Source organism: Pavona decussata, unplaced genomic scaffold, assembly GCF_977016875.1.
Source record: "Pavona decussata unplaced genomic scaffold, jaPavDecu1.1 SCAFFOLD_93, whole genome shotgun sequence".
In the NCBI taxonomy this organism is placed as follows: domain Eukaryota; kingdom Metazoa; phylum Cnidaria; class Anthozoa; order Scleractinia; family Agariciidae; genus Pavona; species Pavona decussata.
In genome coordinates, this window is record NW_028145510.1 from 2,017,617 (window position 1) to 2,030,137 (window position 12,521).

The following is a 12,521-nucleotide window of genomic DNA, read 5'->3' on the forward strand; positions in this document are numbered from 1 at the left end:
CTTCAAGCCAAGCGCTCGGTTTATTCTCCGAAAAGACTAAAGGATACATGACATATGAAAGAAAAGAAATATACAATCCAAGTAACACTAAGCTCCAAAACAAAAAAAAACTATATCACAAGCTAACTGAAATGGGGTCGTGGAACAACAAAAACCTCCCCGTACGTCCACTTGCACCTAGGAGGAAAAATCCCAGGCCAGCTGTACCCCATATACAACTGTCCCCTGGGCAAGACCAACTAAATAGAAACTTAGAAAAATTAAAGGCGGAAAGAACGAGAAAACTAAATACAACAATCCAAGCTCCATCCCTATACTGATCAGTTTTACTAGATTGAATAAAAAACTTTAACATCTCATTTTCGATCTTAACATCGGATCGAACAAGCTTAGCAAGCTCATCAAACCTGGGAAAGGCAGCAAAAGCTAGCAAGCAAATAACAACCAAACGAATATTGAACAAAGAGGCCACCGAGTCCGCCTTGCAGGCAATTATAACTGCTCCAGCTGAGAGACTGTGAGAGGCTCCTTCTTGGATGCTCGATGAGCCAACAAACGCTGCGCACCGGCAAGAATACTCTTCACTAACGGATGATCAGAAGGAGACGGCTCGCCACCCAACTGGTGAACCCAGGTAATGCTATGAACTGCTGACTCCAAGGGAGATGCTGTCTTCGCCTCAGTCATTAAATGACGCAAATAAAAAGCAAAGCGAAACGGAGAAGCAGGAAAAACTGAAGCCATGTTCTCGTGCCCAAGATCTCCATCTGTTGTAAGAAGAAAAATACTTAGAGGAAGTATTGGGAGCTCTGCTAGCCAAAGCAACATCCGGAATAGAACTTGCAAGGGATTGTAAAACACCAGATCACTGGGGAACCGCAGCCCGAAGATCCGACCACATAATAGAGCTAAAAACATCTGCAAAATAAAAGCAGAAAGAACACACACACATGATAAAAGGACAAAAACAAACAAAAATGACCCGAACGCTGGAACAGCAAGACCGAGAAGAAAAACAAAACCAGTAAGCCCAAATATATACCCCCACTGATTACCCACATACCAGCGCACATGCCTTAGCAAACATAAGAAACCGATGAGAGCATACTGTAATTTCCTGCTAATTACCGAGTCAAACGCAGGAAAATACTATACTCGATGGCTTTTTCAACTGGGAGAGCACCGGGCTAATGTACCGTGCGGGAGGTCGCGGGTTCAAACCCCGGCCGGACCAACACTCAGGCCGTCTTTAAATATCTGAGGAGAAAGTGCTGCCTTTGTAATGACGTCTGCAAACGGTTACACTTTCTAATCTTCTCGGATAAGGACGATAAACCGTAGGCCCTGTCTCACAACACTTGTTCCTAAAAATCTGTGGGGTGTAAAAGAACCCACACACTTTTGGAAAAGAGTACAGGACGTAGTCCCCGGTGGGGTGGTCTATCTCTATCTCTGATTTAATCTGTCTTTCACATTCATGCGTGAGTTCGGTGGGTAGGTGGGTGAGATCAAAATATGGACTGATAGCGGCTGACAGTGATACCTTTACATGCTGGTGTCCGATCTCACCCCACAGAAGAATTGTAAAGCGCCATGAGACTGTGAAATGTATTTTCTAATTTGTGAAAGAGGCATACTCGGAAAAATTCAGAGTTCTTCTAACAGGAGTCGAACCTATGATCTTCCGATTACTGGTCCGCATGCGCCTGAATACTGGGCCATGAAACCAAGTTCATACAAAGGTTCAATATTCTCTTTGTTTAGTAGCACGTTTTGCTGTTCTTAGTCTCAACCGGCCGCGGATGAAAATGTTCTTCATGCATTTGGTTCAGTTCCGTTGGTATGAGGTTTCAGACTCCAAAACTAGGAAGCACGTTTACATCTTACTTATTGCCAAAGAGTTAGCTTTCACTGAAATCAAATATTTCATCTGACTGTTGAGAAAATAGTTTTCGGTCCTGGTAAATTATTGGGGCATTCGTTAACTATTTTTGTGAAATTTTCTTTTTAACCGATTGGTGCCAAATTCAGTAGCACAAACGTGCCAGTATGTTATATACGTAAAAATTGAGCTTTCAAGATCTCTTAAGTCATTAAAAATTAAATACCTATTTATCGAAAACATTGCGCACGCAAAGTAGAAAGTCATCGGGATCGGATTTTCGGCGGAAAGCGTGCTGAAACTGAGATCGCTACTGGGAAAGAGCAAGTAAACCTGTCATGGCTCCTGGTCGAGAAACAATGCCTTCATCGTTCGGTCACTCGTTCAACTTGATTCACCGAAAAACTCCTGTCTAACCAATTCATTGTTTTATCATCAGCTTTTGTATGCATTGAAAAGCGAGGGCGTCTTATTAGCAGGCGGACTGAGTTTACAGCCACCAAAGGCCAGTTCGATAAGATAACAGAACGCCCCTTTAGCCTGCAGGGGCTGATTAAATGATCGCGTACGTGCAACCCATTACAGGCTAAATGTTCTGGGGGCACGTTCACTTGCCATTTTTCAACGAGAAAGGCCATCTGTTCCGCAATATTAAACTGATCGGTAGAGAATTTATCTGAGACCAGTGACCGTCGACATTGAAATTATTTATCAGTAAAGCGATTAAGTTTAATCCCCGACATCAGCAAAATGAACAAAGTCAGATATTTTATGAATTAAAAAAAATATATTTGTTAAGTAACATTAAGTAACCTATGCAATCACTCAACCGTTCCAAACTACTTTTTTTAATAGCGTATTAAGGAACCCACTTGAGCGGTAATTCAATGGCCGCTAACGTATTCGAGACATTTGCAGGTTTTCCAAATAAAACTTGAATAACCTGAAAAAGTGTGAAAGATTAAAAAGAAAACCCGGGTTGCAATCAGAAGTGAAATAGCCGAGAAATAACCGAGAAAGCTATTTAAGTCAGGCCTCAGCAATCAACATGCAAATTTTCCTCATTGGTCTTCAATATGTTTCGAAGACACTTTATTGTAGAGAAATGACATATGTTCGGATCATGATAATTTATTGGCGGATTGTATTTGAACACTTGAAACCAACCCAATTACTACTATATTTTAAATCAGGCTTTCTGTCTTTTTTCCAGCTTTTTGCGTCGAACTCAGTCTCGTGTAGGTCTTTTCAGCATTTGCAGTTTGTTGACGAAAAGCAAGCGATAAAACTGATTTTTTTAAAAACTAAAAACATGGTTTGGGGGCTATAATCAAAATCATACATACACACAACACCTTTAATTTAAATCTTACATTTATGCTGTATGCATGGTTTGACAAATAACAAAAGTTTCTTTTTACCGTACGGTTACCAAATATGTGCGCCAAGAGCCCAGCCAGACAAGCCAATATCAAAGCATTGAGCATAGAAGCCCTTTGCGCTGCCGAATCTCATCGACACATTTTTGCCAAATGAGTCATAGCTTTGAAACAAATGTTGCCGCAAAATTTTTCACGAAAACTAGCCATATAAGTTATCTTTTTTGTAAATTGCACCGCTATCATCGATAATTGGATGGTTCGCGCAGTCAATATTTTTACCCTCTGATTTAATATGAGAGCCGAGAGACTGGGCAATCCGGTCACCCTCCTCAAAAACAGATCGAATTGAAATTAACCCTCCTTTTCTCTATAATCATTATTTTATTATTATTTTAATTCGTTGAGCATCATCATTATTATTTTCAGTGGTGAAGGCATGCTTCGTAGAATCGAAGCTCTTTCTCTTGCATTTTCATTTTGTATATTCAAATCCTATAAGTGACAAAAAAAAAAAGAATAATCATCGTAATGATTAAAACAAATTTTTCTTTAGCTAAATGTTTGTATCGATGATCAGTAACCTTGACAGCCAAGCTATTTTGGCTGAGTGTAGAAGGGAGCAATTGAATAGAGTCACGAAAAATTATAAGCCGACCAATATCAATAATTATTTACTTTTACGCTAAGCACGCAAGGCTTGCGTTTGGCTTTGCTTTGCATCCTTTTGAATTTTCACCAACTTTGAAGTTCAAAGTTGGTGAAAATTCAAAAGGATTTCGAGCTCAGTCCGACTCAAAGCCTGGGATCGAGAAGCAAACAACATCGAGACGAGCGAAAATTCACGTTCACTCTATACATTTTTAATATATTTTAATCATAAGTTACCATATATACAATAAAGATAACAACGAGGCAGCCAAACGCATTATATTATTTCTGCCAAGATGTCACGATTGGCTTAAAGCAATTAGCTGGTCGGATTATGTTTCAGTGTCAAGCGAAGCTTCACCTTTCCGCTTTCAAACTTGCTAAGGTTGCAAACTGAAAAGAAAAAAAATCCAAACTCTTATTTGCAGAACCCTAGGAACAGCAAAAAGTTCAGCGTGAAAGTAATAACTCAACTGAATGACTCTTCATAGCCCTATAAGCTTTACAAAGTTTCTCTCAATCATGGCTTAGTCTCAGGAGTTGACTTTAAGTCTATGGGTTACAACCAAGCTAAGCGAGCAGATACTGTGCCGCCTATTATTATGTGGAAGTGTTCTTATGGTGTAAACGGCGGGTGGATGCCAAAATCCTAAAGCGTCACTGTTTAAATCGGAAAGGTATTGATCACAGCTTTGTTGCTATAAGCCAGCAGCTGTTCTCGTTGTTTCAAGATGGCTCTAACCTTTGACCATGCCTGAAATCGTCACGATCAAAGATCTGCGAAGCTTAAGTTTCCAACACTTTGCTGTAGTTTGCTGGTTTTCTTAACATTTCGCCGAAAGAAAGTAAAATAAAAAAATGAAATCACGTTTTTCCTATTTAGATTAACAGCCGGCTCTTGGCTGTGAAAATGGTGATCCACAGTACACAGCGCAGAGGTTGTTTAATTTCTTGGCAATTTTCCGTTTGTTTGTTTTTCAAACAATGACAAAAAAGACGGTAGCTAAATGTACATAAAACGGAGCCGTGAAAAATGAAGAAAATGAGAAAACGCCACTAAAATATAAACACGACATAGAACGATGTGGTATAAAGTGACTAAGTAATTACATAAAGCTTTTAAAAGGAACGTGACAATAAAATTTGACTTTATAACATACTCAAATAATTCGAGCTAATTTATTCACAACTGTGAATGCACTGCTTCCTTTAATATATCATTTCTACGTTGAAATTGCAAGATGATAAAGTATGTTTCCGCTTTAAGGGTATCATTTTAAAAACTCCTTTGATGTCAATGTTTCCATTGCATCAATACCATCCTTGAGTTGGTTCCGTTTGTGTGACAAAGGCGACTCAAAAAATAACGTGCAATTGTTTTGTCGTCCGCAGACGGTCATGTATATTGCGCAATTTCCTGTGTCACAAGAAAATGCAAAGTTTTAACGAAAATAAACAACAGCGGAACAAACCGTGAAGCCCAACTTTCTGCTCTCCGTGATCATATTTACAACGAAAAATTGCTCAGCCACAATCCGTCCTCGACTTGTTTCTAGTTCTTGCGTGATTAATTGCCAGCAGTCGCCTCAGACGCACAACTAGCGTATAATTAATTCCCTCGATGTTCTTGAGGCCGCAGTTTGCTATCTTCCCTGTCGTTCGCATTCGTCTCCATTTCTATCAGCGTGGTTTGAATTTCTGAACAATTGTTCTCACCATTGTCCTCCCGTTCGACTGTATCCGGGCCCAAATCGCCCAGGTCAACAAACATGGTTTGATTCTGTGTCTCGCTGTCCGCTGGCTGGTCGTATCTCTTACACGTTACGCCACATGCATCACAGAAATTAGCGATCACACACATTAGAAACCCGCTAAAGAAGGAAACCATTCCGCATGTGAGAACAACTTGCCGGGATGGTTCCACTTTGCCTGACCAAACGAGCCCCAATAACAGGCAACCCACGAAAATAAGAATAAACGGCAAGAGACAAATCATACAAAGTTGGTTTGGGGTTTTCCATCGCCTGAAGTCCTTCCATGATGACCCTACAGTAGAAGCATTAGAGCGCGAGTCGTCAACTACATACTCGACATGTTCTCCAGACATCGTCTTCGCTGTCTTTGCCTAAGTCGATTCATTAGGGTCTCCACGCAGCTGACCAAGTTTTTCTTCGAAGAACGCGCGATGCAATGAGCACGTGTTCTTAATGACGACCGATGCTTCTAGCCTGAAGCAGTGTTTACATTCTTTAGCGCAAATTGAGGAAATATATAACGCAACGTCGAATCTGCGTGAGGTATTAGCATTGAGGCGTGACACCCACTTGTCATGCTAATGTGGCGGTAATGCTATTAACAAGATTGAAATTTTATAAACGGTGACAGTTTGAAGGGCATTACCTGACAATTACATTGATCACGATATTTTTTTAAAAGACGGATTTCACAAATCTTAAATGTTATCTGGCGAAATAGGTTTGAGGCTGATTCTAGAGGCGATCTACGTAGCTATCGATATTATACAGTCATAAAGACCGTTGAATAGGTCTTAATAAGCCTGTATTGTTTATTTCACGAAAGGATTAAACTACCGAGTCTTACGTAATATCATCCCAATGAAACGCACAGCAACAGCTGTGTATGTTCATAAGCCAACACGCTCAGGTTAGACAACACATCTTCCGGCAATTGCAAGATATTTCCCCACGGATTGAAAGTGTACTAAAGAGGTTGTCTGTGAGCACTGTATTTGCTCAGCATCTTTTAATTTACTTTACTTTCTCAATGAGAGATTTATTTATTTATTAGTTTATTTATTTATTTATCTATCTATTTATTTATTTATTTATTTATTTATTTATTTATTTATTTATTTATTTATTCGTGACACCCATTTCATAGCATGAATTTCAGGTGGTTTGAGGGTACAATAAAATCAGAATTATAAAGCGTCTTGTAAGAGCCCTCAATCATCATGACCCCACTTATTTTTCATTCATTTCACCAACTTTTTTTTTCTTCGGTGTTAAACCCTAAGGGCCTACGCCATTAAGTATACGGGGCGCGTGATGATGAGGTCTGTAGCTTGGAGTTCCCAACTCAAGTTGTTTTGTTATTATTTTTTACACTAACTGTATGATTCCTCATGCCTTATCTAAGACCTAATTTGAAGGCAACAAATGTTTCATCAGTTTTGGCTTCAAATACAAAAATGACCAAAAATGACATTCGATATGAGCAAACAATACAGTGATATATTTCCATCTGCATTATAAAAATAGATTGATCTAGAGCAGGCTCAGTCATTTCCAGACTTTCTCCGAATTAATAGAAATATGGACATGCTTTGGAGAATTTCACTGAAAAAATGAAATTTAACGATCGGCATCGAAGATCGGAGAACAACATCCGGAGTCAGTTGTTCTTTCAATTCTCTACCCATTTCAGCTATATGTGTCCCTCGCGTGGTACAGACTATTATCAGAAGGCCGTTTGTGTGAAGTCAATGAATAAAATAAGAGTGATTTTAGGATTCTGAACACCCCGTGATGACTTCCTCTTGAAGCCCTTTTACACATGCGGGTGATAGCGTGGCACACATGATGTTTCTCTATGAAGACTGAAAAGCCCTTGGCCTGGCTCCAAAATTCACCTGCTGTATCCCTCGGGGGTTTAATAAACGCCGCCGTTTATCGGCCTTCCATCCCCCATAAGGTGCCCGCCAAGCTCAAAACAGGAAGAACTGAGTTCTAAAAGAAATTCGTTTGGTAAAGTATTGATAAATGCGGCAACACCGAAGCGCAATAAAACTTCTGCCCATGATAGAGGCTTTATCAGTTGGCTTGTCACATTTGATTGTCACTGACTGACGCCGAGGTCAGAGCCACTTTACATCGTAAAAAGTGGGTTAATTATATCGAGGTCAAAAGCCTCGCTGAGCAAATTAAAGATGGCATGTGACGCGGTCCTCCACATTTTCTTGTAGATCCGGCAACCTGGGTCTGTTTCATCTTTTTGTGATGTGGTGGCAGTATGATCTGGTGGTTAGGCGTTGGTTTGCGCCGCAAAAAGGCCTTCTGTTTTTGCATTGATCCCTGGTGGATCAAGCCACTGGTTTGGGGACTCTTAAGGGTATCTACCGTGCCTACTTTTTTTGCCATCTCTTTTTTATTTATTGCTGGCCTTGGCGTTTTGCAGCTATTCTGAACAGTTTTACATGCCTCATTGTCGATTATTTGGGGTATTTCACTTCAAAGGCTAAGAATTTGCGAGAAATCTTGTATCTTGATTGCGAATTTGTGATAACTGATTATCAGTCACCATCGGTGACCATCGTTTCTTCAAGGTCACTGTTTGAAGCTAATTCTTCTCGCCATCAGATGACTGGTTGTTATCAAAATTTTCTCTCAACTCGGAATACTGTTTTGGCTAAAACACAGATCATTAATATTTGACTGCCTTCAGCTGAGAGCATTAAAACTTCGTACTACGGTGATCATGAACAAAAGCTGTCGAGTTTTAAATAAATGGGTTTTTAATGATCTCTTTGTCAATCGCAGTGAAGGGCTTTCTGTTTCTCTTTCAGTTGATGTTTACTAAGTGCAGTTGAGTGGTTAATACATAGTTACGGACGCCTTCTTCGTTTAAGGCGTTCTGGGTTAATGGAATCGCAATAACACGATCTGTAGTAGGGAATTGTACGGTTCATGGGTACGCCGGGTTGAGACGAGAAAGACAGTTGTCATAACAACACCGAACAACGAATTCTTGCTATTCTAAATTAGCAAACAACAATTAATGGTTCTTTACTTTTCAGTAACTGCAGATTTTCATGCGTCTCCACAAAACTTCACGACACGTTGAAAACAAAAGACCAATACTATCGCAGTTAATTATAATTTAACGAAAAGGGTTGATCAGACCCATGCAGTGCGTATAATGAGTTAAGAAACTTTTAATTAAAAACACGCATTTATATATTTCGATTTAGTAATTCTGTTTGAAAGTGTTACAACGGCAGTTTCCGCACGTGTAGCCGAGGGCCAAAGTCACTGACATTTCCTGGGTACAAGTTAAGTTAACATCTCTAACACTCCGGTACAACTAGTGAACGGGAATTTTACTGCCATGTTAATCAATCTGTCAAACATTGTGCTGGTATGTACAACATATTCATTCTTCTAGATTAAAATATGTAAGGTACAGTACGTTGATAAGAGTGTTTTGATATGTCACGTCCCTCTAGAATTGAGAAGATACCAAAAATGTCACCGGTTGAACTCACGGTCGTGCCAGCGATGTGGGGCGAGTAAACAGTAACAAATGGGAGCACAGGGAATGGCCTTGTTTGCACTGATCAGGGTAAATTGTTATTGACAATGAGAGATAGCTTAACATTATTAAAAAGAAACAATAGCTCAGTAAGCAAGATAGATATCATTTATTTAAATATTTATTTCCCGATAAGGAACTTTTAATTTACCCTCAACATACAATTCAAAAAAGCTGCGCTCCACTTGAGTCAACTTCGCTAAATGAATAGTTGGCTTTTCTGCAGACGAATCCACGCAACTAGATATTCGTCAGGTGCTTCCCTAAAACCTTGTGACAAACTGATACTGTGGCTAATGTATCAACAGCAAAGGACAGCCAGTCTGGCCTGTATCTGTAATGTTGGGGGAACAATTTACAGTAATTCACTGAGTAATCTATCAAGCTTTAAGAGGTTTATCTTGCATACCCTAGAGTACGTTTCTTTTACTCTTCACATTCCGCGCTCTATTAAGAAAAAAAAAAACACCACAGAACACAAGAAAATAACTTCTCATTGATCAACCGTGAAGAATTCGAAGCCACGGGAAGGTTTCGTAAACGTAACAGCCCCGCAGAGATAGTACAGTGGTAAGAGTGGACGACAATTGACCAAGGTACCGCAGTGCCGAAGCTGCAATTGGAACGTGTTACTGAAACTTCTTTAAATACTTAAAACAGTGAGTGAAATTGATTGCTCTCAGCCAAGACAATGCGTATGGACGAAGTTTCAATAAGGACTCCCGTCTACAGATATAACCACGTCGATAACAATCCTGCTAGTCGAATTTACGCGGCCTGCAATTGCTTCCCGACGATACCTTCAAGATGGGATGCAGCATTAAGAATTTTGGGCATAATTCTGCTTCCCTGTCTCACCAGCTTCGGAGGGATCACAGTATTCATTGCTGGCTGTTTGACTAATTTGTCGGGTTTAATAATCGGTGGAGCAGTCATGTTCATAGTTGAAATTCTGCTGTGTTTGCTGTGCGGCCACATCTGCGATCGCTCCTCGACGAGGTCGCCAATTGGCGATAACGATTTTGACGGTGTGGCACTTTAAAGTGGATCGAGTTTTGCCCACTGACCTTTTTGAAAATGGCTCGCTTTTAATAGTAGGTGATATCTCTTACTTCAGAAATTTCCTTGGACAAAAAATATTTGGGAAACTTACATGACGTCACGTTCCGTTTTGCTAGAGTTGACGTTGAGTTACGATTAAGTTGATTCAGGAAAACAATGAACTTCTTAGTGTGTTCATTAAGTTTATTTTTTCTGTGGACATTTTCTTGAAGCCCATATGTGACAACTTCGTGGGAGATTATCAAGAATAAGGACTGAAGAGCAAGAAGTGCATTCTTCTGTAATTCTAGAGAATTCGTTAGTTTTTAAAGATCCGACCACATGTATATGCTGATAAATCAAAACCGGAAGTCAGACCGTGATAACAACTTAAAAAAGCTATTCACATTGGGGATAAGTCCAGACTTGATCAATTGACTGATCAGTTTGGCTTTCCAAATCATTGAGTTTGAAACAATCAAACGGTTGGATAACACATTTCGGCCCTACATTTTCTTTTTTTGGTAAGAACGTTAATAAGGCTGAAATTGGCTTTATTGATTTTAACACATGCTAAGAACGTACCCAAGGTGAAACTAAGAGATAAAGGTGTTCTTTTTTTTTTTTATTTTTATTTTTTTCAGCCCTACACTTTAAATCTCATCTAGCCAGGCATGTTATCAAGGTTCAAGGTTCAAGGTTCATTTATTCGATATGATACAGCGCACAATGGTCTTTTTTAGGTTTCCTGGTAACGTTCGTATCGGTTTTCGGACATTCTATACCACGTAACTTAAGAACATCCCAAGAACGTTTTAGGCTAAAAACATGAAGAAAAAAAAGAGAAATAAATAAAAAGTATATATCCAGTTTCGGTTCAGTCTCGGGCCCAAAATTAGACGTCCTTATTAAAAATGAGTGTATATAAAAAACTATAAGGAGAGTGAAAGCTACTGATTTTGCTACCATCTGAATAGAGAGATCTTACGGTCCGACGCGCCTTACCGTGGCCACCCAACAAACTTTTTTTTTACAAGTTAGTCAATACGCGAATTTGATTAACGGTTACGCCTCCTTGCAAAGTCTAACAGGCAAGTGACGCAACAACGAATTATTAAAAACATGTCGTTTTGTATTTTATGGCTAACTTGTAAAAAAAAGTTTGTTGGGTGGCCACGGTAAGGTGCGTCGCACTGTAAAGGGGCACTGTCATGCAGATTTTGCTGTATGCTGGTAAAACTGCTCAAAGATTTGACTATGAACCTCTTCTCTAACATGAAATTGCTCTTAAAGCACAGGGAGGAAAACATGAAATGATTTCTCAGAGAAAGAAGAAACTATAATTAGTTTTGAGAATGATGTATTATTCCAGAAAGTGACACAGGCATACTCGGAAAAAAGAAATCCGGGTGCTTCTATCAGGAGTCGAACCTAAGACCTTCCGAATACTAATTCGGATGCTCTACAACTGAGCTACACAAACAGGAGACTCGTGGGAGCTAAGGCCATTAAACTAGGTTCATGGGACAAATATCCTGCATACTGCTAGGATTTGAACTAGTAATCGGAAGGTCTTAGGTTCGACTCCTGATACGGAGCACTCGGATTTCTTTTTTCCGAGTATATGTCACTTTCCGAGAATAATACATCATTCTCATTCATTCACCAGACTTGAAATATACCATCACATTTATTTCATATACGTACCACACGTTTGACATTCAAATCCATTTCAGTGGATATCTGCTGAATGCCTTAATCGCCTCAGGAATTAGGATTTAGCCATGAAGAGGATTTTATCTGAGTTTTCTTCGGCAAAATGCCAGCTCAAAAATTTCGTAATTCTGGAAAAAAAATGTCTCTCGTTCTCGATGAGACAAATATATCGCCAAAAATGCGAAACTGAGGTCAGCTGGCATTTTCGTATAACCAACAACAGCTAGTAAATTCGAGGAATATAATTCAGTTTCCGAACAGATCGGTTGTCCTGTGATATTTTGTCTCTTTCCGTGTAATTGCCTGAGATCGCACTACTAATTTCACTCTATCGAAGGTACTGCAAGTACGTATCTAAAAATAATTTCAGCTGTTCGAAAGTGAAGGAATGTTGGACCTACCGGACAAGGGGAATCGGATTTTTTTAATTATCAGGATAGTTCACACTTTTTTATGTGTTCATCGGCTGTCCATTAAAACCAACCTCAATTATATTTTCACTGTTCTCGAATCTCTACTTT